At 39.6% G+C, this 26,524-nt stretch overlaps 1 protein-coding gene across 4 annotated transcripts in view; it reads right to left on the bottom strand.

Annotated features, from left to right (window-relative positions):
- The window catches only part of Samd9 (sterile alpha motif domain containing 9), a 30,232-nt gene extending 25,439 nt beyond the window's left edge, over positions 1–4,793 (bottom strand). Inside the window, exons 1-2 of one of the 4 annotated variants that reach the window (XM_038320344.2) lie at positions 4,650–4,759; positions 405–484 (exon numbers count right to left, since the gene is read on the bottom strand). The gene's annotated coding sequence lies outside the window, so the exon portion shown is untranslated. Of the gene's footprint in view, positions 1–404; positions 485–4,649 lie in introns of all 4 variants that reach the window. The other 3 variants (XM_038320343.2, XM_038320345.2, XM_038320342.2) reach the window with 3 other exon arrangements.
- Between the last annotated feature and the right edge of the window lie 21,731 nt (positions 4,794–26,524).

Raw genomic sequence — 26,524 nt, forward strand, 5'->3', positions numbered from 1 at the left:
GGGAAGGAGATGGAAATTTTTAAATATAAAAAAAAATAAACCATGAAAAAAAAAATTAAACTGCATGGATGTCATAATGCATGTCAGCAGAATGGCTGGCATTAAACACTGTAACCGCAAATGTTGGTAAAAGCATAGAATGAATGGTGTTTTGGAAAGTGCTTGTGGGAATGCAAATTGCTTTAGCTAATATGAAAAACAGTTTGAATGTTTTCATGAAACAAAGTATATACTCACCTCATAAGTCAACAATTTCAGTTAAAGCAGAAAGACTGAAATGCTGATTCAACAACAACAGAGAGTTCACATACATGAGAGAGCATTTAGGTTTTAACAAATAATGCTTGCCTGAAGATCAGAGTGCAGAGCTAAACCACTAGAGGCCAGGGAGTGGTGGCACACACCTTTAATCCCAGGATTTGGGAGGCAGAGGCACATCTCTGTTAGTCCAAAGTCACCGTGGGCTAAATAAGGTTGAATCTGTCTAAAAGAGAAACAAAGATCACACAAAGTTGATCCCAGCACTTGGGAATACATAACTTTAGTCCCAGCACTAGGGAGGTAGAGCCTGGAGTAATATGGCTGGGTGGAGGGAGGGATGTAAGGCAGAAGGAGACAGGAGCTCAGTGCAGTCTGAGTTTTGGTGGAGACAGTTGCAGTCAGAGGACAAAGTCTCCGAAGGCTGAGGACAAGATCGTCCCTTCAGACTGACCACTGGTTGAGGTGAAAGGTCTCACTAGTGGCTGGCTGCACTGCCTCTCTGAGCCTTTAGCATTCACCCCCAATATCTGACTCTGGGTTTTTATTATTAAGAACAATTAGAATTCAAGCTACAGGCAACGAGGGCACTGACACAGAGAACACACTGTATGAGTGTATTTCCATGAAGTCAAGGACAGGCAGAGGTAATCTAAAGCAGTAGTTTCTGCTTAGGGCTGTGCTTTCTGGGAATGGGAACTAGGAACATGGGAAGCTACTTAAATGACTGTGTGGAACTGTATCATGGAGAGAAGCTCCTGTCACATAAATCACCCTTCACTCAAGAAGCTGATGCCTCCAAAATACATGATGGGGTAAACAGATGACTGAAATACAGCACAGGCTGCTCCAAAATCGAGAGCAATGATGAGTTCAAGTCCAGGTATTCAAGTCTTCAAATTTTATCAAACAGTCAGTACTTGTACATCAGATTTCAGGACTAGCTCCAACTTGCTTATTCCACTCACACTTCATTCTGAGTACTGTTTTCCTTGACTTCTCTAAAACTTTACCTCAACATTGTCTACTTGTGGATATAGCTCAGTGGTAGACCTGGGGTTAGACTTCCAGCTCATGAAAACAAACACCACTGAAGGAACTGAAGAAGTATCTACCCTCCCATTAATACAGGTCAGTGGACAAGAGTAAGTACAAACACCTCACTAGGCACCAGACTGCAACCTGAACCTACATTACATCCATATTTGTGCAGTTTTTTAGGTGACAAACTTGCTTCAGGCCAATATTCTTAGCTATATCTTGTGGATTATTTATTCTCTCTCTCTCTCTCTCTCTCTCTCTCTCTCTCTCTCTCTCTCTCTCTGTCTCTCTCTCTCTGTCTCTCTCTCTCTGTGTTTTTGTTTGTCTCTGACTGTGCTGTGTTTGTGTCTGCATATTTCCTTTCAGGGTGAAAGTCTAATAGAAAAATTCACGTCTCACTTTGCAGACTTTGAAGTGGAATAAACTTTCTGAATAATGAGACTGATTTCAGTGAAGAGAACTCTTACACTATGAATTTAAACTGCCTGAAATTACAACCCCAGCACATCAGAAAGTCCTTTGACAATGCCCACTGATCCTTGCTGTCCATTGTTTGACTAACATTCTTAGTCAGCATACAAGATAATGTTTTTAAAATAGTATTTAAATTTTTTACTTATGCATTAAATGTGTGTGCATGCAAGCCTATGCAAGCATTCATGTGTGTGTGTGTGTGTGTGTGTGTGTGTGTGTGTAAGAGAGTGTGTGTATATGCCTGCTCTTGGTTGGTTCAAGATTGGGAGTCCTGTTCTACTGCTATGCATTTTATTCCTTCGAGTGAAGTTTTCTTATCCAGACTGCAGGTAAACTGGAAACCAGCAAAAACCAACCACCCCACAGTGTTTTTGGGTTACAAGCAGGTCTCTACTCTTGGGTTTATTAAGTGCAAGCTTAGGATTCCAACTCAAATTCTTACACTTGCACACACAGCAAGTGTTATCCTTATCCACCGAGCCATCTCTTCAGCCTTATATGAAGACATTGTCATGTATTCTGTTTGACTTTAAATTTCAAAAAAGCAGACAGAAAGTTGTTTTATTTATATCTCATTGGCTTATCTAATCCATGGCTCCCTGGCTGCACACAGACAAGGACAGTTTAGAAATACAGTCCAACCCATAGTTATAACCATACTTAAAACATCATGAGTGTGTGTGTGTGTGTGTGTGTGTGTGTGTGTGCATGTTTGTGTGCATGCACGTGCACACTTGTGTGTACATGTAATTTGTTTGTGGGTGGATGGCATGGTTCTCAAACATGAACCTTGTGGATGACTCTCTGTCACAATGTCAGTGTTCTTCTGCTCACCATGTAGGGCACTGCGAAAGACAACTTCCTCGTACACATCACTCTAGAAGTCCTAGAATTACATTCCAAATGACCATTCTAGAGGCATGCTCAATGCTATTGCCTTCCCCTTTAGAGGTCCTTGTAGTAACTTTTATCACTTGGTTGACCTTGTTTTAAGGCAACATTCTTCCTTTTCTTTGCTGACAGAGGTGCATAATTCATATCCTAAGCGTCATATATATAAATGGCCAGGTAGGTGCACTATTTTCTATAAATTCATAACATTCTAGTAAATTTAGTATTCTCTAGACCAGAAAGGAAAGATTCTGAAGGACACTGGACATTGGAGATACATACTATCCTGTCTGTGCCCAGTAGCCCACCTTGGCCTGGTCCTACTTCCCGGCACTTGTACCTTCGTAGCTTTCCAATACTGCTCGACTAACGAATTGTAAGACAACATAGATCTTAAGAGCATCAATTTCCACATCTTTTGACTGCACCTTTGTGCATGAAAGTCTTTGGGACTCAACGGAAATGACCCAGACATGATACAAGGGCTGTGTGAATGCCAGAGAAGTGCCATCTCCGTTCTGTCACCGCTTCCTTCTGTACAGTTGATGTGACTTCTGGGCAAGGAAGAAAGAGGCAGGAAAGGACTGTGCCTTTACTTACGTTGCAACTGTCTGACACCTTATCCCACTGACCACTAGTTACTCCCATATATAAGCAAAGCCTCATGCACTCACAGGCAACTGTCCAGCTCTGAGCTCAACTACTACCTGCTTTCTCTGCTCTGTCCAGGGCGCCTCTGCTGCCCTCTCACTGCTGAGACACAGAGTGAGCCATGATGGCAGTCCAGCTGCCTGCTGTGCCCAGGCTCCTGAGCACAGGCCCGAGGTTCTGGTGCCACACGTTATCAGGACACCAGGAGTCTCCCTAACGTAATCAGTGAAAACCTTTCATAGTTATACACATGTGGTCGCCACGCCTTTGGGTGTAGTGGAGTCATGAGTTAGGTGACTTATCTGTGCCTGAGCTGCATGCCATAAACACATCAGAGTATAGAGTCTCCACATCAGAGTTGGAGGCATGGAGATCTAGGCTGGAATATTTGGTTGAGAAAGTAAGCAAGTGAAATTAAAAGGTGAATTTACACTGTTTTCCCTCCTAGCTAATGGAACTGAACAGATTTCACTTTCCACACTGTTTCCTTGAGAGCGGTGGCTCTCAGCCTTCCGAATGCTGTGACCCTTTAACACAGTTAACACCCCCAACCATAAAATCATTTTCATTGCTACTTTGTAGCTGTAATTGTGCTACCAAAGAGGCCACTTCAGGAGAGTTCTCTAGGGGACAAACTTCTCTCTACATGCTGCTGTAGTAAGTTTCTTTAGATGCCCTGTGTTTATGAAAGAAACCGGAAAGGTACTGCAGGATCACACAGATATAAAATCCCGACACACACTTAGGATTCGTGGGGTTGACTTTCTTGTCAGCTTTTCTGAAGGAGGTCATAACTCAGCAACACATTCCCCTTGAGTGACATCATCAGTTACTTTGGGGGGAAATCAGACATAAGCTTCCTACTCCCACCAGGAACATGAAGCACCCCTATTTCAAACTTACGAGAGGAAGCCCTAGCAAATCAGTCCTTCCTGTCTCTCCCAGGTGCCTCTGATCTGACATTACTCTCCAAAAGTCTGTCAAGAACTCCATGTCTAAACTGCCTATCCTTAGAGTGACTTGGGGGCTGTGTATTCCAAAAATGTAAGCATTACAACATTTTTTTTCCTTCTGAAGATGCTGCTTTTCTTTGGGAGACATTAGTAAAGTGTCCCTGATTTCCAACTGCATCTCAACAGAAGGCTGTGACTAATACAGAGCACATTCCTTTCTCAACACAGCAGGGCCCAGATGATCGAGGTTCCGAATATTATTAGTTTTGTTTTAAAGCACATTTAAACTTTCTAGCCACAAAGAACATTTCTGCCTGTTCAATAAGCGGTTGCTGTAGACACCAATAATAACAACAATAATAGGAGAGATTTTGTACTCACCAAAACGTTCAAATTTCTTCTGTTTGAAAGAACAAGGGAAAAACTGTCCATTTTGGTGAAGCAAATGTCTGGTGTCTGTATTTTCTTCCTCCTGAGAAATCAGAGAAAAACACCTTCATTTAGTCTTGATGAAAGCTTTCCAGACAATACTTCTACCTTGGTACCAGCTCAAGCCGGCTGAAAAGTACCAGGGTGTGTCTGACGCTGACAAGGAAGTGGGAAGAAAAAAATAAAGCTGTCTCCATCGCAGTTTCGATTCTCTGATGTGAGAAGACCTTTTCCTGAAATGCTTTTTTCTGTTTGCTTTCTCTCTAGTAGACACTCTGCCACCTTCTGGTTGGTTTGGGTAAAGCCCAAAGACTTTTAAAAATCTCAATTTTTAGGGACTGACAGGGAGCCCAGATGTCTACATGCAAACTATGAGTGATTCTGTTCAACTGACTCCCTGAGAACACCAGTGTTCTTTTATTTACCATATTTAATATAGTTTTATCATATGTTCTCTTGCTTAACTGGATGCCACGGACTAGTGATTCATAAACTAAAGGAATGAGTTCCTTATGATTTTGAGGCTAGGAAGTCCCAGGTGAAGGAGCTGCACCTGCGGGGCACCTGCTGGCTGCCTGGGATCCATGTGTCCCCAGGTAGACAGAGCAGTACTGGCCGAGGTGGAGCAGGCTTGCTCCCTTGGGTCTCTCCTCCTCATCTAATGAAGCTACTACAGGGTTAAGTGCCCTCATGATCACATAAAATCCTAATTATATCCAAAGGCTCCATTGCAAGATACCATTAACTTAGGTCCTGAGGAAACAATTTTAAACACAAATTTTTAGAAGTTACAGATTACAGCAGTGAATGCATATCAATTTCAAATGAACCAATATTTTTATAACAATGCTAACATGTCACTAGATCACTTTGTTTTTGTCACTAGTGTTTGTACTAAATGAGCCAATCAAAGAGCAGTGCTACAAAGAAAGTTTGACACACACACACACACATATATACATATACACATATATGATTAACAGATGTTAAATGGTTGTTTTGATATCTTCAATTATCTAAAAGTATCACTTGGAGAATTCAAAGAACCTTATTAATGGAGAAATATTCATTATTTCTGGGAAAAAACAGCACAACTCTGCACACAGATAGTCCCTAGCTCAGCCCAGTCCAACTCTCCGTGTTCTACATCCAAATGTGTGCTGTCATCAACAATGGGTCTTTCCCTCTAGTTCCCTTGGGCAACCAGGAGAAATAGCAAGAAGACAAATATAACATGTACTCACTCGTAAGTTGCTTTTAGACATAAAGCAAAGAAAAACCAGCCTATAGTCCACAACCCAAGAGAACTAATACAAGAAAGACGACCTTAAGAGAGAGATACATAGAAGGGAGAAAAAGACAAGATCTCCTGAGCAAATTGGGAGTGTGGGCATCATGGGAGAGGGTGGAAGGACAGAAGGAGGGAGGGGAACAAGGAAAAATGTATAGCTCAATAAAAAAAGTAATGAAAAGAAAAGAAAGTATTAATGTAGAAGGCCACCACATTATGATAAGACAGCACACAACATTAAAGCAAACAATAATTTCTAAATCATACATATGACCCGACTTCCTTGTCCTGGCTAATTTGAGCAACGTATCCTTTCTTACCAATCAAAGCATCCCTTACATAGAAAAGGCTTGTTCCTTGAATTTTCTTTCCAAATTAACTAACACACACAAGATATTCTAATATTTTCTATTTAATTTTATTTATTTTAAAGTACCTTTTATTCTCTTATTTATTATTTGCACTTTAGATGTTTAGTGGTTTTGTTTCAGATTGTGTCTTTCCTGAATAAGTGTGGTCATAACTGCCTTTTCTCTTTCCTGCATTTACTCCGTTATTTTTTTAAGCCTCCTAATTCTAACTCATGTCTTATCTATTTTTTTCTAAGTCTTTTCTTACTGCTTAGTTTTTAATACTCTTAGCTCTAAAAATACTATAGTCTACCTTTGGTCACTAGCCTATTGCCAAATAGGCTTACTCTTACTGGGATGCATTTGCAGGATCCAAGTGCCTTCTACTACAAGTTAAACTGGAAGAGCTGCCTGAACTCCATATTGGTTAAAGAAGTCTACACACCCCTCTAGAAGTAATGAACTACAAAATTCCAAGTGAAAGCTCATCAGTGAATGAAAATGAGGACAGAATAGCTCCAAGGTATGGTGGAGGACAAGTTTTTTGTTGTACATACAAGGGAGAGAAAAAACAAAAGCACCTGGGAGACTCCAGAGCAGCTAGAAAAAGCAGTAGTAGACTAGACATAGCTGATCAAATGAGAGGAGAGGGAGAGGGGGACAAGAGAGAAATAGAAGAGGGAGGGAAGGGCAGGAGAGGGGAACAGGAAAGGAAGAAGAACCAAAAGGCCAAGAAAAGAACTAAGAGCACCAAGAGAAACCAAGAGAATGGGTGCCTGAAAAGGCTGGTTTATATATGAATGAGAAATGGGAGAAGGGAAGCAAGCTCAGGGACTGGAGAGGTTCATGGTAGGGGCTGGGGATGGGAGGTGCTGAGAGGAACTAGGACTCTGTAACAGGTACTTGTGATGCTGAGAGAGCCTGGTGGCCAGAGTCTGTCTTGATATGTTAATGGTACCTCAGTCATTTGTCCTAAGTTTTTTTTGGGACTTAACTCTTAGGTCTCAAACTCAAAATGGCTAATTGAGGTGTCTATTTAAAATATCAAAATATACTCTGGATGCTGGTCCCCCTCAGGCCCTACTCACAAGTACCCTTTAACATAGTTATCACAGTTGGCATAATCTGCCTTCTACTGTAAACCTCCAGTCTCAAACTCAGGAAAAATGGCTAACTCTAAGAAACATATAGACTCACAGAAAATAAGACAATCAGATTAAAAAGAGTAGGAGAAGAGAAAAAATAAACACCACTAGAGGGCATGTGTATCTCATAGACAGACAAAACACAACAAAGAAATACACTACACAAATGCACACACACACACAGTAGGAGGAAATAAATTACCATGATTTCTCCCTAAATTCACAGCTTCTCAATACTAGAAAAAAATGAAGTTTCAATAAAATAATTTAAAATCCTCTTTTATAAAGGATAAGTGATCAAATAGATCAACTAAATAGATAAATGAATAAATTGTGTTCAATAACTATGGGACACATTCAGAGATCAAATGTAAGAATCCATGGGATGAAGAAGTGGCTGAAATGAAGAATAAAAGCATAGAATTAGTTTAGTGAAATAATTACAGAACATTTTTCAAGGCACCACCAGAGAAGAACTGCTCTGTGACATGTAATAGCCAAGTTTTCAAAAATATAAAAAACAAACAATATTAATGATGAAAGAGAAATATTAGTTCCCACACAAAGAATCAGAATAAATCAGATCTGTGTAACCAACTCTAAATGAGAGAAGGCATGGGATGGTGTAATTAGAAAATTTTAACATGTTGCTATTTCCAGCAAAATTATCTGTTAAAGTGATGGAGGAATAATAATTTTTCAAGACAAGCACAAATTAAGCAACTAATGACAACCAAACCAGCACTGCAGAAAATATTTAAAGGAGTATTATATATTGAGGAATAATGAAACCAATATAATCTATAATAGTGCAGAAGTGAGAAGGTAAACCAACAAATTGCTAATACAAACAGGGAAAGAAGAAAATAAGGTGTAATTCAACCAAATAGAGCAATATCATGAATAGAACAAAGAACTCTCAACAATAACCTTAAATGAAAGTGCCTTAAACTGTCCAATTAAAAGAGGTAGACTGACCAGGTGAAAAAAAATCAACAGCAAAAAATTTAAGAAAAAAGAACCAATTACTTTTTGTCTGTAAGAAATGCTGAAGAAATATCCAAAAAGTGAAAATAAGAGGACAGAAATGACCCCACCAAGCAGAGGGAAGCTGCAAATAAGCTGGCATATCTAATTCTATAAGGTACTAAAAACTAGAAATAGAAGGGGAATGCCTCTACATAAACAATGTACAATGAATTTACCACTGACAGCATACCTGATATGCAAGTATTGAAAGCATTTCTTTTAAAATCTGAATCACAAAGTGTTTGCTTTCTCCACTTTTATTTAACATGATACCTCCAGTGTTAGTGTGATCAACAAGACAAAAGAAATAGGATGGGTACAGATAGGAAATGAAGAAGCAAATTTATCCTTTTTAGTAGTGGACCTATTTAAACATCTTAAAAATTCTACCAGAAAGTTCTTAGATATGATAAACACTTTTAGCAAAGTAGACACAAAGCCATACAAAACCCCATAATTTTTTTGAGTAGTAATAACAATTTTTGAGGAAGAAATTAAAATAAAAAACACCCACAGCAGTCTAAACAATGTACAGGAATAAACTTAATCAAGAAGGTGAGTGGTCCCTGTAATGGGATAAATAAAAAACTGCTGTTCCCCACATAGCCCACTAGGGACAGCAGATCCCAGGCAGGGAACCATGTGGTGGGTGAGAGACTTTGGTGGGGCAGCCAGTCCCATGAGGAGCTGCAGCTTTGGTGGGTGATAGACAGAGACAGATAGACATGCCATGCAGAGTGAGGTTGGATATTTATTTAGTGGGTTATGGAAGGGAAGGGAAGGGAAGGGAAGGGAAAAGGGAAGAGGAAGAGAAAGAGGCAGAACGAGAATAAAGAAAAACAGAGATGTGGGAGGGAGAGAAGAGGAAAGCAGCTACCTCTTTGGGAGAGAGATGGAAGGGAAGTACTCAGACTGGAAGCCAAAGGAAGATCCACCTATGGACAGGGGAGAAAGTGGGCAGGGCTTGTCTCTTAAAAGGACAGGACAGTCCATTACATTCCTATCTCTTTTTTGTAATAAAAAGACAGAGGAGGTTAGGCACAATAGGTTAAAGGATTTGGGATGGCACATTCTCAAGACTGCTTCCTGCTTATTTGTGGTTGTCATCCTTTGGGGGAACCTGAGAAAGCCAGGTGCCAGTCACATCCTGGTGTAGCTGGTCTCTTTGCTCCTGTCCAGTGTTTGTGGTATGAAATGTCTGGTGTCTCTTACACCTGCTTAAGGTATTGGCAGAATAAAGGACAAAGTTAAGTTTAGGAAAAAAAATTAGGACCAGAGAATTGAGAGTGATATATCTGACCAGTTTAAGGTGGGTCCTTCAACTCAGCTCCCTGGAACTCACAAGAATTCTTTAGGTTGTGAAAACAGAAGTTTTAGACATATACATTGTATAAACATTAGCATATTTATGTCATAATGACTGTGACAGACGATATTGCACAATAAAAAGTATTTTTAAGACTATGGAAAGCAGTGTTAGAGAGATTTGATAACTTGTACTTGTTGAAATTTGTTTGGTGAGGCTGTTCTTTTAAATGACAAAACCTCTCAGCTGTCAAACTGCATCAGAGGTCTTTGAGAAGGATAAAATTTTACTTGAGTTATTGATTTAAAACAACAAATAACTTACTTGGTTGGCACCTAGAGCTACTCCTCAGGATCCTCCATGATTGATGAGGTTCATATTTTTCTTTTGCTGTTTAGCAGAAGGCCTGCCAGGCTCCAGAAGATCCAGTGGGCTAAGAAACCTGTAGGAAGACAAGCCTACCTTGACCTCGGTAGCTAGGTTGTTGATTCCAGCAATTCTGTCCACATCAGGAGATGTTCAGTTTGGATAAAAGATAGTTTTGCCCAGTTGTCAGTGCTTGGCAGTTGAAACAAATTGTTGATGGACATTGTTTTGTACCCATTTGTTTTCTATCTTCTTTGGAAGAAATAGAGTGCTGCTGCTAGGAGCCAATCTGTCTCTCTCTGTTATGAAAAGCCTTTTACTAATTAAATATTTAAATGCCATATTCCCCACATCTCTGAGCAGTTGAGGGATTTTACCAGGTATAGATAAAAGTTATAACTACAGTATAGAATCTGCTTGGAGAGCTGGGTCTGAGCTTGACTATACTGGCTCTTAACAGGTAAGATCTACACTTGTAAAAAGTCAGAAGAAAAACTGCTTGCAATAGAAGGTTAATAGCAGAACTGACAATAGTAGAGAACAACTTAATATATTTTAAATCAGGGTTGGATTAAATATACCATATTTTTGTAAGATACCTAAAGGTACATACCAATTTAAAACATGAAACTTATTGGTTTGTTAGTATGGAGTGAGATATAATGAACAGACAATTATAACATTTAACAGTAAACACAGGTACATTTAAGTTACATGTATGAACATACACACACATATATTGAACAGGAATTGGGCAAATTGGATGCTCTTGGTGAGCACTAGCAAAGGCATGCCACTGGGCAAAATACACATATAACAGAGTCAGCATGGGAGAACCTGGAAGAGAATAAAGATGGCAGAACTTGGTCACCTGACCTGGATCTCAGTTAAGATGTCGGTGAAGTCACCTGACCTCAGTTAATATGGTGGTAAGGTAACGTGACCTTAGTCAAAATGGTAGCAGTCATATATTGTATGGAAAAACCATGATTTTTGAGCTGCAGGAGTTTTTAAAACATGATAATAAGAGAGACCTAGAGGCGTGATCTGCCCTGTTGCCAAGCCACCATGCCACAAGCCATGGCCAGAGCACAAAGGCTGGAATTGAAAACAGTTGCCTCATGGATCCAGTCAGTCTTGTTGGTAGCAGTGGCAGGGACAGTTTGAGGAAAAGCAGAGCTGGCGTGACACCAGTGGAGCATAGTTTGAGGGTTTATACCATAGCTGAAAACATGAAAACCACGAAAACCACTACAGGGCCTATAGAAGAGTGTCCTCTCTCTATAGGAGGGTGTTAAGGCTGGACTGACTCCAGTCCAGGTGACTCAGAAGTCAAAGAGGCTAGAGGCTGCTCTGAGCAGTCTCTCATGGTGGGGACCACTGTTGCGGGAGCCCCTTCTGCTCCTTCAGCCAATAGCTGCTGAGATACCAGACCACTGGGGCGTGGTCTCTCTTTTTAAAAATGCGGCCACTTCCCTACACTGGCTCTCTGGCTTCCAGCTCCACTTCTGAGGACTAGACTCCCTTCCTGATTGTGCAGAGGGCTGTTGTCTGGGACGGTGATCTGTAAGATTTTCCCCTTTAAATAAATAACCATTCTATTAATCATAATTCCAAACTGGTGTGGGTTTGTGATTTCGCCTTCATCTGGTGCCCAACGTTTGGTTTTAGGACCCCTCTTTTCCCTGCTTGGCTGCCTGCCACCAGCGCGGCTTGGCGCGAGCCCTCCCTCCCTCAGCTGCGGCCTGTGCCTTGTGCGTGGAGACAGTGTTTAATATAAATTATCACACAGTGGCTTTTCTTGCTGAAATTCTTTATATTTTCCCTTTACATGCCTCAGATTGACTCCAAGTCCCTGCGCACCCTATCGTTTGCCTCCCCACGTGGATTTAAACTCTACAGGCCTGCACAGTCTCTGCCCGCCTGGCCTACTCTTTTCTGAGATGCTTTTAAGTCTCCCTTGCAAGCGCAGCGCTTGAGTGGCGCAAACCAGAGTGCAGGCGGTTGCCGAAAAACTGCAACCCTTTCAGAGTGACTCTGTCACATGGAGGCCATACGCGGGTGCGGCTTCCGGGTTGCTCTTGTTTACCCCTGGATTCTGGGTTTCTAGTTCTGTGTATGGAATTGATTTAATTACATTTTCTTTGTTGAGCAACTCGCATTTCCCAGTTTTTAACAAATACTAAGATGGACACTGAAACAAGACCCCGTTTTAGTCAAATTTGCAACAGTTCTAGTCACGACTCTGCAACAGCGCCACCGCCTGGATAATAGGTAATATGGCAGTTTTCGTTTCCAACGCAAATTTTACTGTTTTGTTTATTAATACAATGGATTATATCATGCAAGGTTTATATGATTATGGGGATGCCTTAATTTGCTTGTTACTAGGTTTCAGTTTTATTTTCCATATTCTGTCATTAAAAAAGAATAAGGCACTCATAAGAATGATACAATCTCTACGAACTAATAATGAACAATTAGTTGAAAGGATTAAAATTATTGAAAATCAGAGGTTATCTGAACAAGTGGATACTATGATAGACAAAATTGACTCCATATCCAAGGGTACTAGGAAGTTACCTGAAAGGGTTCAGGCTGTTGAATTTGACGTTCAGACGTTATCACAAAGTTTTGATAAGGTAACAGACAGAATGTACCTCCAAGATGGGAATCTACATGATGTACAAGAAAAGTTTAAAGAGGACATGTTATCTTTGAAGGAAAAAAATTAAAACTTTGGAAACACAGGTACAGAATAGGGACCAAAAAGTTGATACCTTAGTGAAATCACTAGAAACACATACAGGTCAGGAGATTCAGGATTTAAGAGAGATGATGATAAAAAGATTTGAAAAGATTGAAGAACTTATTGGAGCTGGTGAACAGAGTAAGGAGGCACAAGGACAGGATACAATGCCACCACCAGCTATTAGAACTGGCTTACCCAGGGTTTTAGCAACATACCCTGTAATTTCTTCTGACAAAGCATCAACTTCTAAAGGCTCAAAGGGAGTCAAAGATGCTAGATGGAAGCCAATAGAACTGAATGATCTAAAAGAAATTAAGCAAGCTGTCGTTAATTATGGCTTGCACTCTGCATTTGTTAAGGAAATGATAAAGACTTGGGCCTCTAATGTCAGAGCTACCCCCCATGATTTCTCTCAGTTAGTGTCTGCAGTTTTAGATGATGGACCTTCCTTGATGTTTGGAATTTATTTCAGAGAAGAATCCAAACATATGGAACAGCAAGGAAGAGAAAAAGGTGTGGAGGTTTCCCAAGATCAAATTCTTGGTGTAGGCGCGTATGCTGATCCACAGGTCCAAGCTCTTTACGACGAAGAAGTATTATGTCTATGTCACCAAGCAGCCTTAAATGCTTGGAATAGGATACAAGATCCAGCGAAAAGGGTTGAATCATATACCAGGATTAGGCAGGGACAGAGAGAACCCTTTATTGACTTTTTGCAAAGATTAATTAAGGCTCTGGACATAGGGGTAACAGACCTAGAAGCTAGACGAATATTCTTGAATCTCTAGCTTTTGAAAATGCAAATATAGATTGCAAAAAGATAATTGGGCCTTTAAAGTCTAGATCAGCACCTATGGATGAATGGATTCAGCATACGATGAATGTTGAGACGTTTAGTTATAATGATGAATCTTGGGTAGGAGAAGCAATTTCCAAAGCAATGAGGAGACATCAAACTGCCAGGTGTTTTAATTGTGGTAAATTAGGGCATCTGCAAAGGGATTGCAGACAAAGAACTTCTAGGAATAATATCTCCTCTGGGAATGACAAAAATAGGAGACCTCGGCCTTCAGGTATATGTAGGAGATGTGATAAAGGCCGACATTGGTCCAACAAATGCAGGTCAACAACAGACAGACAAGGCAACCCGATACCTTCGGGAAACCCCTTGAGGGGCCTCTCGCAGGCCCCCAAGCCAATAGTGGCCCAGTCATTCCCAGTCACAGTGGAGAATGTGATTCACCAAGAAAACTAAAAGCTCCAATTTCTGCTGTAAAAAGTAATACTGGTCTAAATGATGAATTATATGTGGAGGATGAGTCAAAAAATCCAGTAGGACAGAGTAAACGTATATTTTGGCAGACTTCTATTAATGATCAAAGACCAAAGCTAAGAGTCTGTATAAATGGCATTTTTATTGAAGACTTATTAGACACAGGTACGGATGTAAATATCATTACTCCAGAATCTTGGCATCCAAATTGGCCTCTTCAAGAGGTAGATGTTCAGTTCCTGGGAATTGGAACCCTATCTCGTGTAAAACAAAGCACAAGATGGGTTGAATGCATAGGGCCTGAAGGGCAAATAGGAAGACTAAGGCCATATATAGCCAATATTGCAATAAATTTATGGGGCCATGACCTGCTACAACAATGGAATACCCAGATTAACATTCCTGCAGTCTCAGGAACTCATAATTCTGGGAAGGATGTAATAAAGTACCATGCACAAAGGTCACCAGCCATTCAGGCTGTACAAGAACATAAAGCAACTAACAAACCTTTAGAGGTACCAACAGCCCTACCTTTAAAATGGCTAACTGAGAAGCCAATATGGGTTAAACAATGGCCTTTAGCTGAAGATAAATTACAGGCATTGGAACAGCTGGTACAAGAGCAACTAGATGCTCACCATATTGAAGAATCAACCAGCCCTTGGAATTCTCATGTGTTTGTTGTAAAAAAGAAATCTGGTAAATGGAGAATGGTAACAGATCTAAGAGCTGTCAACAAGGTAATTCAACCTATGGGCCCACTACAATCTGGAATTCCTTTGCCTTCTCTATTACCAAAAGGATAGCCTCTTATAGTTATTGATTTGAAAGATTGTTTTTTCACTATACCTTTACAAGAAAAGGATAGAGAAAAATTTGTCTTCACAGTGCCTACTTATAATAATTCTCAGCCTACTAGGAGATATCAATGGACTGTCCTCCCACAGGGGATGCTCAATGGTCCCACATTGTGCCAATATTTTGTAAGTAAGCCATTGGAAATAATTCGTAAACAATTTCCCAAGTCAATAATTTATCATTACATGGATGACATTTTGCTATCTGATTCAAATAAAGATACTTTAGAAAGGATGTTTGAAGAAGTAAAGAAAGTCTTGCCTAAATGGGGATTACAAATTGCCCCTGAAAAAAATTCAAAGAGGAAATTCTATTAATTACCTAGGTTACTGAATAGGGTTAGAGAAAATTAAAACGCAAAAGGCACAAATTAGGAGAGACAGGTTACAGACTCTTAATGACTTCCAAAGATTGTTAGGAGACATTTCCAGTCTACGACCAGCTGTTGGGATAACACCTGATCTAATAGTTCATTTAAACAAAACCTTAGATGGTGATAAAGATTTGAATAGTCCAAGAAAACTGACAGCTGAAGCAGAAAAGGAACTGACAATGATTGAGGAAAAATTACAGGAGGCACATGTGGATAGGGTGAACCCAAATCTTAGCTGCATCCTAGTCATATTGCCTTCCAGAATTTCTCCTACAGGGATTTTAATGCAGAGGGAAGATACTATTTTAGAGTGGATATTTATGCCTAATAAACCAAGTAAAAAATTAAAAACTTACATGGAAAAAGTCTCTGAATTAATTATAAAAGGTAAGCTGAGACTTCGTCAACGAGCAGGTATAGACCCAGCAGAAATTATAGTGCCTTTTACTACTGAGGAAATAAAAAAGTTATGGGAAGACAATGAACCATGGCAAAGAGCTTGTGCTAATTTTTGGGGAGAAATTAATAGCAACTATCCCAAAAGTGATAGACTTAACCTCATAAAGAGAACTTCTTGGATTCTTCCTAGAATTGCACGTGATGCTCCAATAACTGGAGCCCGTACATTTTATACTGATGCAAATAAATCAGGGAAAGCAGGTTACAAGTCAGATGAATTGAGTAAGGTGGAACAAAGCCCTTATAATTCTGTCCAGAAGGCAGAATTCTATGCCATTCTTATGGTGCTAAGGGACTTTAAAAAATCTCTTAATATAGTTACAGATTCACAATATGCAGAAAAAGTTATCTTGCATATTGAAACTGCTGAATTTATTCCAGATGACACAGAGTTGACTTCATTGTTTATCCAGGTACAAGATATAATTAGGAATAGGCTTTGTCCAATGTACATAACATACATCCGGTCCCATACGGGTCTGCCTGGTCCTCTAGCACAAGGTAATGCTGATATTGATCAATTATTGATTGGAAGTGTGTTGAAGGCCTCAGAATTTCATAAAAAACATCACGTCAATAGTAAAGGCCTAAAGAAAGAATTTTCCATTACATGGCAACAAGCTAAGGACATTATAAAGAGATGTCCTACTTGTTCTTTCTATAATCAAACACCATTGCCTGCAGGGAGTAACCCAAAGGGTACTCAAAGGAATGAAATCTGGCAGATGGATGTGTTTCACTTTATGGAATTTGGTAAATTAAAATATGTACACCACACCATAGACACATATTCAGGTTTTCAATGGGCTACTGCCCTAAGCTCAGAAAAGGCCGATTCAGTAATCACACATTTATTAGAAGTTATGGCCATCATGGGCATACCTGCACAAATAAAGACAGACAATGGTCCAGCATATGTATCTAAGAAAATGAAACGCTTTTTTGATTATGATAATATAAAACACATTACAGGTATACCAAATAATCCTACAGGTCAGGCAGTTATAGAAAGATCAAATCGTACTATATAGGACATGCTGAACAAACAAAAAGGGACGGAAAATACCCCCAGAAATAGATTGCATAATGCTATATTAACCTTGAATTTTCTTAACGCTAATGAGAAAGGAACAATAGCAGCAGAATTGGATAATGGAAAAGTCTGCTGAACTAAATCAACCGATTTATTTCAAAGATATGCTGACCTCTCAATGGAAGCCAGGAGATGTGCTATGTTGGGGAAGGGGTTTTGCTCTTGTTTCCACAGGAGAAGAAAAATTGTGGATACCATCAAAATTAATAAAGGTTCGATTTGAAGAGGAGAAACCTCTTGGAAAGGTGAAATGACAGCTCATCCACAATGATGATATTCATACAGGTGGTAAGAAAAACATATAGAATGGGGGCAGGATTCTGTTCTTATCTCCACAGGTAAACATTCATCTTTGAAAAATTCAAGGGACCCTGGATGTTTGAACTCTGACAGATGTAAAAATAACTGCCCAATAGGGATTATCAAGAAAACTGAATAGATTCTGCAAGTAGAATATACTAAATCATATTTCAAAATTTATAGAGCTGGTTTTGGAGTTGGACTCTGGCTCAGTCCCTCTCTAATTCCAAGCCTGTTGTTAAGAGAAAATCCCAGAGTTTCTGGACTTTCTATCTCATGTCAAGAGCCATGATATGGGACAGAAAGAAATATGAGTTTAGAAAACATCTTTGCTTTTCTTCATATCTCTCATACTTTTCATTGAATATATCTATCATGCCTTTCATTGAATATATGTATGTCTGTATATGTCTATATGATTAATGTTTAAGCTTTTCACAATGAACAATGAGTTTTTCCTGCAGTGACATTTGAAGTTTCCAGGAAGAAGATGGGGCCCCATAACAACAACTTCACCTGGTTGATATGATGTCATGATACTGATAGTGCTACTACAAGACTACAAAGACCCGTTTTGGGTACCAGCTACACAAGACGGTTCCAACTTGGTTAGCTGAAATTGTGCACATCTTGTACAACATTCTGGCCAGACCTGCACAAAATATTCAGAGACTATTTGAAATTTTAAAAGATATTGATCTTGAAATTTAACCATCATTTTACTGTCACAGGATCCCCCAGAAAGAACGTTGCCCCCATGACATCTGGAAGTAATTCTAGGGGATGACGTCCCCTCTCCCCGTAAAGTTTGTCCTTGGGTTTAGGGACATTATTTAAGGGTTGATTATAATTAGTATACGGTTGAGGGTTGGGGGGGTTGAGGGAGGAATTTTATAAGCTCAGGGATCTTTTTGAAAAAAAAAGGGATAATCGGATGATGGGATAATAGATTTGTAATTGTGAGTTACTGTTTTTAGACAAATAATTTGGTATCAATTCTTGTATATTGATACAAAGTTAAATTATATTAACTATTGTATGCGTGCATGTTTCTACCTCTGTTTAAAACATTTATGTATTGATATATATTGTATTGATATATATATATATATATATATATATATATAGTATGTATTTACCATATTGCATTGTATATTTGTACATTGTTTATATTTGGAGTTCATATTGTCCTCATTTATTGCACAGTTGTTTATTGTCTTAGTCTTTAAGTTAGATACGTATTGAGAATTATATAGATCAGTAGTCATCTATGTTTATCATTTATAATTAGACTAATCAGGTTCGTTAGATAAATAGAGATTATACTCAGAATAGATAGATAATCTTCAACTTCTTCAAAGAGCTGTAGAAAATGGCCTTTAATTTAACTCAGAGTTCCATGGTAGACAAGTAATTTGGTAGTGAGACACAATTGCTCCTGGCAACACCAATCTATTCCCGAGAGAATGTTGAGCACCAAATGTAGCGGCGGTCGGAGGAGTTTGGAAATAACCATAAATAGTCCTTTTAGAATAAATCAGTTCTAATAAAAGGAGAATAAGGGAACTTACAGAGCCAAGGGTCCAGCGAAGCAGAGTATAACGCGGGGGAGAAAAAACAGGGCCGTCCCTCCGGGACCTGGTCCTTTTTAAAGGTACCTTTCTCCCCTGGGGCAGCCATGCCCCTGATCACAGGGATTGGGCCAGCTGCCCCAACATCTCCCCCTTTTGTCTAAATAAAGCAGATTCAGAAACCAAATACAACTATATACAATGGGAACAGATCATATAAAATTACAAGAAGTAAACAATATTAGGCGAGGAACATATAACAAAAATTTTACTAATCATTCTACTTTGGGAAGTCTAAATAATGTAGAAGGTAGCTACAATTATCTAATCTTCAACCCCATCAAAGATCTGAGAAGGGAAGTAATATTACTAAAACAACCAGGAAGCACAAACGAGAAACTTCCAAAATGTGCAACAGAAGACAGAGACAATTGACTACCTGGGCAACCACACGAAATCTTGATAGCAATGTTGAGGCAACCAACTTTGGCTGAGGCCTGATAAAACCTGACATACCATTATACAACGGCAAGGAACCTTTAGTAGAACTATCCTTATCCTGTCTTGGCAAGATAAGACAATTCTGTTTTATCCACTTATGGATATTTTGTAGCTTAGTCAGTAATGGAGGTATGGGCTTTTCTTTGCCCAAAGGCCAGTTCTGCCAAGAAGAAGACAAACTCCCAGTGGAGTGTCTTTGGTGCTCAACGTTCTCTCGGGAGTAGAGCATTGTTGCCAGGAGTGATTGTGTCTCATAAGTACAAAACTCTAGGTTAGATTAAAGGCCATGTTCTACAGCTCTTCAAAGAGGTCGAAGATTATGCTATCTATACTAAATACAACCTCTATGTGTCTAAAAAACCTGATTATCCTAAATATAAATATGACCAACATATAATTCTCAACACATATCTGGTGTATGACTAATAGAATAGACAACTGTGCAATAGATGAAGACAATGATTTCCAAATGTAAACAGGGTCATTACATAAATAATATCTGAGGTAGAAATGTACATTGCAATATAGTAAACAATGTCGTTACATAAATAATATCAGAGGTAGAGATGTACATTGCAATATGGTATACAATGTCAATATAACAATTGTTTCAAACAGAGGTAGTATCATACTCTCTTACAATGTTCAATATATCAATATTCAAGAATCAACACTCATATAGTTTTCACAATAACTCACAAAAATCAATTATTCCTCAGACCACCAGTTAATCCTTCCCCCCTTTTTTTTGAAATAAATATATACATATATGTTGGGGCTTCACATATACATAGTTAATACCCCTGAGTCCATATAAAGCCTTCCTCAACCCCTCAACCCTATACCAGCCACCAATTAGTTTCCCTAAACCTGAGGGTAAACTTTGTTGGGAGGGGGGCGTCGTCATCTCAGATTGCTTCCAGCTGACATAGGGGCGACTTTTCTTCTCGGGGGTCCTGTGAAATCAAATGATGGTAAAATACCCAGGGTAACAATTCATCTAGGAAAAATGTGTCTAGCCTCTGAATATTTTGAGGAAATCTGGCCAGAATGTTGTCAAAAATGTGCACTATTCAAAAGTGTTCTGTGCAATTGGTACCAAAAAACAGGCCAAATATTAGCGCTACAAAAACATGACGTTATAATAACCAGTTGGAGTTGATGTTGCGGGGCCCCGTCTTCATCCTGGAAACTGCAAAGATTACTGAAGAAAAAAATTTGTCGTTTGTTGCGAGAAAGATAAGCATTATCTACAAAGACACATACAGACATATACGTGCATATCTTCAATGAAAGGTGCATTAAAGACAAACATAGATATGAGGGAAGGCAAAGAAGGCAAATATATTGGTACCATTATCAACATTATTGTTATTATTATTCTGTCTCATAACATGACTCCTAACCTGAGATAGAAACTCTGAGAAATCTTTTATAAACAAGGTTGGAATTGGAGAGGTACTGGGCCAGAGTCCAACTCCAAGAAACCAGCTCTAAATAACTATAAAGAAATGCATACTGACACACATTCAAAAAATTGTTTTTTATACTCACGGAGCTTACCCAGTGTTAATGTTGATCCTTGATGGGTTGCAACTGGCTTCCATCCATCAGTATTTAAGATATCCAGGGTCCCTCAGAGCCTTTGAAGGTGAGCATCTTCCTGTAGAGATAAGAAAAGAACCCTGCCCCAAAACTATAGTTCTCTTACCATCAGTATGTTCACCATCCTTGTGTATGAATTGTTATTTTTCTTTTTCAAGGGGCTTCTCCTCTTCAAACCGAACCTTTATTAACTTTGATGGTATCCACGATTTTTCTTCTCTTGTGGAGACAAGAGCAAAACCCCTTCCCCAACGCAGCACATCCCCTGGCTTCCATTGTGAGGTCAGCACATCCTTGAAATAAACTGGTTGATTTAATTCAGCAGACTTTTCCATTATCCAATGTCTTTCTGCAGCCGTTGTCCCCTTCTCATTAGCGTTGAGAAAATTCAAGGTTAGTAAAGCATTATGTAATCTATTTCTGGGGGTATTTTCCACCCCTTTTTGTTTGTTCAACATATCCTTTATAGTCCTATTTGATCTTTCAATGACTGCTTGACCTGTAGGATTGTAGGGTATACCTGTAACATGCTTAATGTTGTAATAAGCAAAAAACCCTTTCATTTTCCTAGAGACATAAGTTGGACCATTATCCGTCTTTATTTGTGCAGGTATACCCATGATGGCCATAACTTCTAACAAGTGAGTGATTACTGAATCGGCCTTTTCTGAGCTTAAAGCAGTTGCCCATTGGAATCCTGAATAACTGTCAATGGTATGGTGTACATATTTTAATTTTCCAAATTCTGCGAAGTGGAACACATCCATCTGCCAGATTTCATTCCTTTTAGTGCCCTTTGGGTTAGTCCCTGCAGGCAGTGGTGCTTGGTTATAGAAAGAGCAAGTAGGGCATTTCTTTACAATCTCCTTAGCTTGTTGCCATGTAATAGAAAACTCTTTCTTCAAGCCTTTGCTATTGACATGATGCTTTTCATGAAATTCGGAAGCCTGCAGCACACTACCAATCAATAACTGATCAATATCTGCATTACCTTGTGCTAAAGGACCTGACAGACCCGTATGGGATTGGATGTGTGTTATATACATAGGGCAAAGTCTGTTCCTGATCATTTCTTGTACCTGGATAAACAATAAGGTTAGTTCAGTATCATCAGGTATAAATTCAACAGTTTCAATATGTAAGATAACTCTTTCTGCATATTGTGAGTCAGTAATAATGTTAAGAGGTTCCTTAAAATCCCTTAGCACCATAAGAATGGCAAATAACTCTGCCTTTTGTACAGAATCATAAGGACTTTGTTCCACCTTACTCAAGTCTTCTGATTTGTAGCCTGCTTTCCCTGATTTATTAGCATCAGTATAAAACGTGCGGGCTCCAGTTATTGGAGCATCACGGATGATTCGAGGAAGAATCCAAGAAGTTCTCTTTATAAAGTTAAGCCTTTTGCTTTTTGGATAGTTGTTATTAATTTCTCCTAAAAAGTTAGCACAAGCTCTTTGCCATGGTTCATTATCTTCCCATAATTTTCGTATCTCATCAGCAGTGAAAGGCACTATGATTTCTTCTGGGTCCATGTCTGCTAGTTGACGAAGTCTCAATTTGCCTTTTATGATTAGTTCAGAAACCTTCCCCACATAGGTTTTTATTTTCTTACTTGGCTTATGAGGTAGAAAGATCCACTCTAAGATAATATCATCTCTTTGCATTAAAATTCCTGTAGGAGAAATTTTTGAAGGCAATATGACGAGAATACAACTGAGTTCTGGATTCACCCTATCCACATGTGCTTCCTGCAATCTTTCTTCAACCATTGTCAGTTCTTTTTCTGCTTCAGCTGTTAATTCTCTGGGACTGTTTAGGTCTCTTTCCCCATCTAAGGTTTTGTTTAAGTGAATTATCATATCAGGTGTTATCCCAACAGCTGGTCGAAGGCTGGAAATGTCTCCCAACAACCTTTGAAAGTCATTAAGAGTTTGTAGTTGATCTCTCCTAATTTGTGCCTTTTGTGTCTTAATTTTTTGCAAGCCTATTCTATAACCTAGATAATCAACAGAATCTCCTCTCTGAATTTTTTCAGGAGCAATCTGTAATCCCCATTTAGGTAGAACTATTTTCACCTCTTCAAACAGTCTTTCTAAGGTATCCACGTTTGAATCAGACAATAAAATGTCATCCACATAATGGTAGATAATGGATTTGGGAAACATCTTGCGTATTATTTGTAATGGTTGATTCACAAAGTATTGGCACAGGGTGGGAGAGTTCAACATGCCCTGTGGGAGGACGGTCCACTGGTATCTCTTGGTAGGTTGAGAGTTATTATAAGTAGGCACTGTGAAGGCAAACTTTTCTCTATATTTTTCTTGTAAAGGTATGGTGAAGAAACAGTCCTTCAAATCAATAACTATGAGAGGCCATCATTTTGGTAATAAAGAAGGCAGAGGAAGTCCAGATTGCAGAGAGCCCATAGGCTGAATAACCTTGTTAATAGCTCTGAGATCTGTCACCATTCTCCATTTACCAGATTTTTTCTTAACCACAAATACAGGAGAATTCCAAGGGCTGGTAGATTCTTCTATATGCTGAGCATCCAATTGCTCTTGTACTAGCTGTTCTAAAGCTTGCAACTTTTCCTCAGATAAAGGCCATTGTTTTGTCCATATCGGTTTCTCAGTCAACCATTTTAGAGGTAGGGCCGTTGGTGATTCTGGAGGGGCATCCTTTGGTTTGTGTTCTTGTACAGCCCGAATGGCTGGTTTTCGCCATCTGTAATACCTTTTGATGTTTTCCTCAGAAATACATGCTCTAGAGGCAGCAGGAATGTTAAGTATTCCATTGCTGCAATAGGTCACGACCCCATAAATTTACTGCAATATTAGCTACATATGGCCTTAATTTTCCTATTTGTCCTTCTGGTCCTATGCATTTAACCCATCTCGTGCTTTGTCTTACTCGAGATAGGGTCCCAATTCCCAAGAGCCGAACATTTACATCCTGTAGAGGCCAATACGGATACCAAGATTCTGGAGTAATGATACTAACATCCGCTCCTGTGTCCAGCAGGCCAGTAATGAAAATGCCATTTACACACACTCTTAATTTCGGTCTTTGATCACTTATAGAAGTTTGCCAAAATACACGTAATTCATCTTTCAGGCTATTTTTGCTTCCAACAGCAGACATGGGGATTTCTAATTGTCCTGACAAGGCATGTTCTCCGTTGTAATGGGAAATGACTGGACCACATTCGCCATGGGGGCCTGCGAGAGGCCCCCCATGGCGTTTCCCGCTTGCAGCGGATTTCCTTGCCTATCTCTTGACGATCTGCATTCACTGTCCCAGTGTCTACCTTTCCCACATTTCCTACATAAACCTGAAGGCTGAGGCCTCCTATTCCTGTTATTCCTGGAAAAGGCATTATTATTATTATTTCTGTAACTCCTTTGTCTGCAATTCCATTTCATATGTCCCATTCTGCCACAATTAAAACATTTGGTATTTTGATGTCTTCTTTTACTGTTGGCAATGGCTTCTTCTACCCAGGTCTCCGTGTGAAACTCAGCCGATTCAATATTCACTGTATGTAAGACCCATTCCTCCAGAGGTGCTGATCTGATCTTTAGAGGCATCAAAATCCTTTTGCACTCTACATTGGCATTCTCATAAGCCAAGGACTCAATTATTACCTGCCTTGCTTCTGGGTCAGATATCCCTATTTGTACAGCTTTAGTTAGTCTATGTAAAAAGTCAACAAATGGTTCTCTTGGACCCTGTTTAACTCTGATATATGATTCCGTTCTCTGTCTTGGGTCTTGAACCCTGTACCAAGCCTTCAAGGCTGCGGTAGTACATATGGATAAAGTGTGTTCATCATAATTAGCTTGTTCTAGAGGATCAGAATAAAGTCCTTCACCCATAATTTGATCTAGGGTGATGTCAACTCCCTTTGATCTTTCCTGCTGTTCTAAAAGCCTAGCCTCTTGTCTGAACATACACTTCCAGCCCAATTGAGATCCGCTCTCTAGAACCGCCGAGACTAGGTCCAATCAGTTCCTTGGTGTTGGGTTCATGGTTATGGACCAAGACTTTAGCATCTCCTTAACAAAGGAGCTATGTATCCCAAAATTCATAACAGCTTGTTTAATTTCTTTCAGATCATTCATACGGATGGGTTCCCATGTATATTCCTTGGTGACCTTAGGGTTTTTAGAACCAGTCACCTTTTCTGTGGTTATCACTGGGAAAATAGGCAGAGTTCTGTTAAAGCTATCCCGGAGAGTTCTATTTATCGATGGTGTTGGGACTTTCTTTTGTACTATTTGCTCCTATTCATGAGAGTCCATAATTTCCTCAATCTTTTCAAATCTATTTACCATTGTCTTCTGCAATGCCTCAATCTCTTGCTCAGTATTATGTTCCAAGGCTTTCATAGAGGATTCAAAGGTATGAAGTTTGTCCAACACCGATAACGTCTCATCCTTGGACAGAATTTTTATGGCATGAATGGTGCCATCTTGTATCGAAATTCTGTGCAGTAATCTTTCATAGCCCTTTGATAAAGTCTTGTTAATACATTCAATGGTTTGAATCTTCTCAGATAATGTTTCAGTTCCTACCGACAGGGATTGCAACTTATGATTCAAATCAGCTGTTCCTGCCTCCATATCTTGCATTTTCCTCTCAAGTGATAAAGTCATCTCAGGGAAAAATCTGTTATTCCTTTCCTCACGAGATTCAAACTTCTCAAAAGCTTCAAACCGTTTACAAAACTCTTGCATATTTTTCTCAATTGACAAAGCCATCTCAGAGGAAACTCTACTATTCCTTTCCTCGAGAGCTGCAACTGTCTTTTCAAGCTGTTTATTGGTGTTTTCCAAACCAGTTATGTCCTTGTTTAGTTTTTTAACTCATGCCTGTAAGGACTCTATCACTTTTCTTTCTTCCAACCACGTTGTAATGAAAAAAATAAAAATAAAGAAGATACCAAGCCCTGTAAATATCCAGCCAAAGGAAACCACATCTGTATTGCTCAAAAATTCAGTCATCGTGTAATTAAACAAATTATAGAATCCTTTAATAGTGATATTATCAGACATTTTCAATCTGAATGCTTAATTTCAATCAAAGGAAAAATTACCTTTAATTACTGTTGTCCGCCAGTAGATGGCTCAGTGCACCTAGGTTCACGTGCTTTTAGGAAACCAAAGATGGCATCCTGGACCAGGGCGCACAGAGCTCGCAGCGGCTGGAGAAATGGGTCGACAGGCAGGGTCGGGCAGGACGATCTGCTAGCTTAATATCAACGTTGAATCTCTGCAAGAGCTGCACAAACAGTTTGGCGGGCGACCCGGCGCCCGGAGGGGGGGGGAAATGGCTGGACACCTGGGGCTCCCCACAGCCGGCGGCTGGACGGGGCTCTGGACGGGGCAGAAACGAGCTTGCGTTCTCGGTCTTAGCAAACGCGGGCAAACAGCTCCTGGGCGGAGCAAAGGCGCAGCAGAGGATGCTGCGGCGTTCGGCCGTGGGCGGTCTCCATATGGAGACGTGGAAATAAAAAAAAAGTGCGTGCCCCGACTCAATCCGCTGAATTAGAA

This window comes from Arvicola amphibius, chromosome 2 (genome assembly GCF_903992535.2).
Source record: "Arvicola amphibius chromosome 2, mArvAmp1.2, whole genome shotgun sequence".
NCBI classification, from domain to species: Eukaryota; Metazoa; Chordata; class Mammalia; order Rodentia; family Cricetidae; genus Arvicola; species Arvicola amphibius.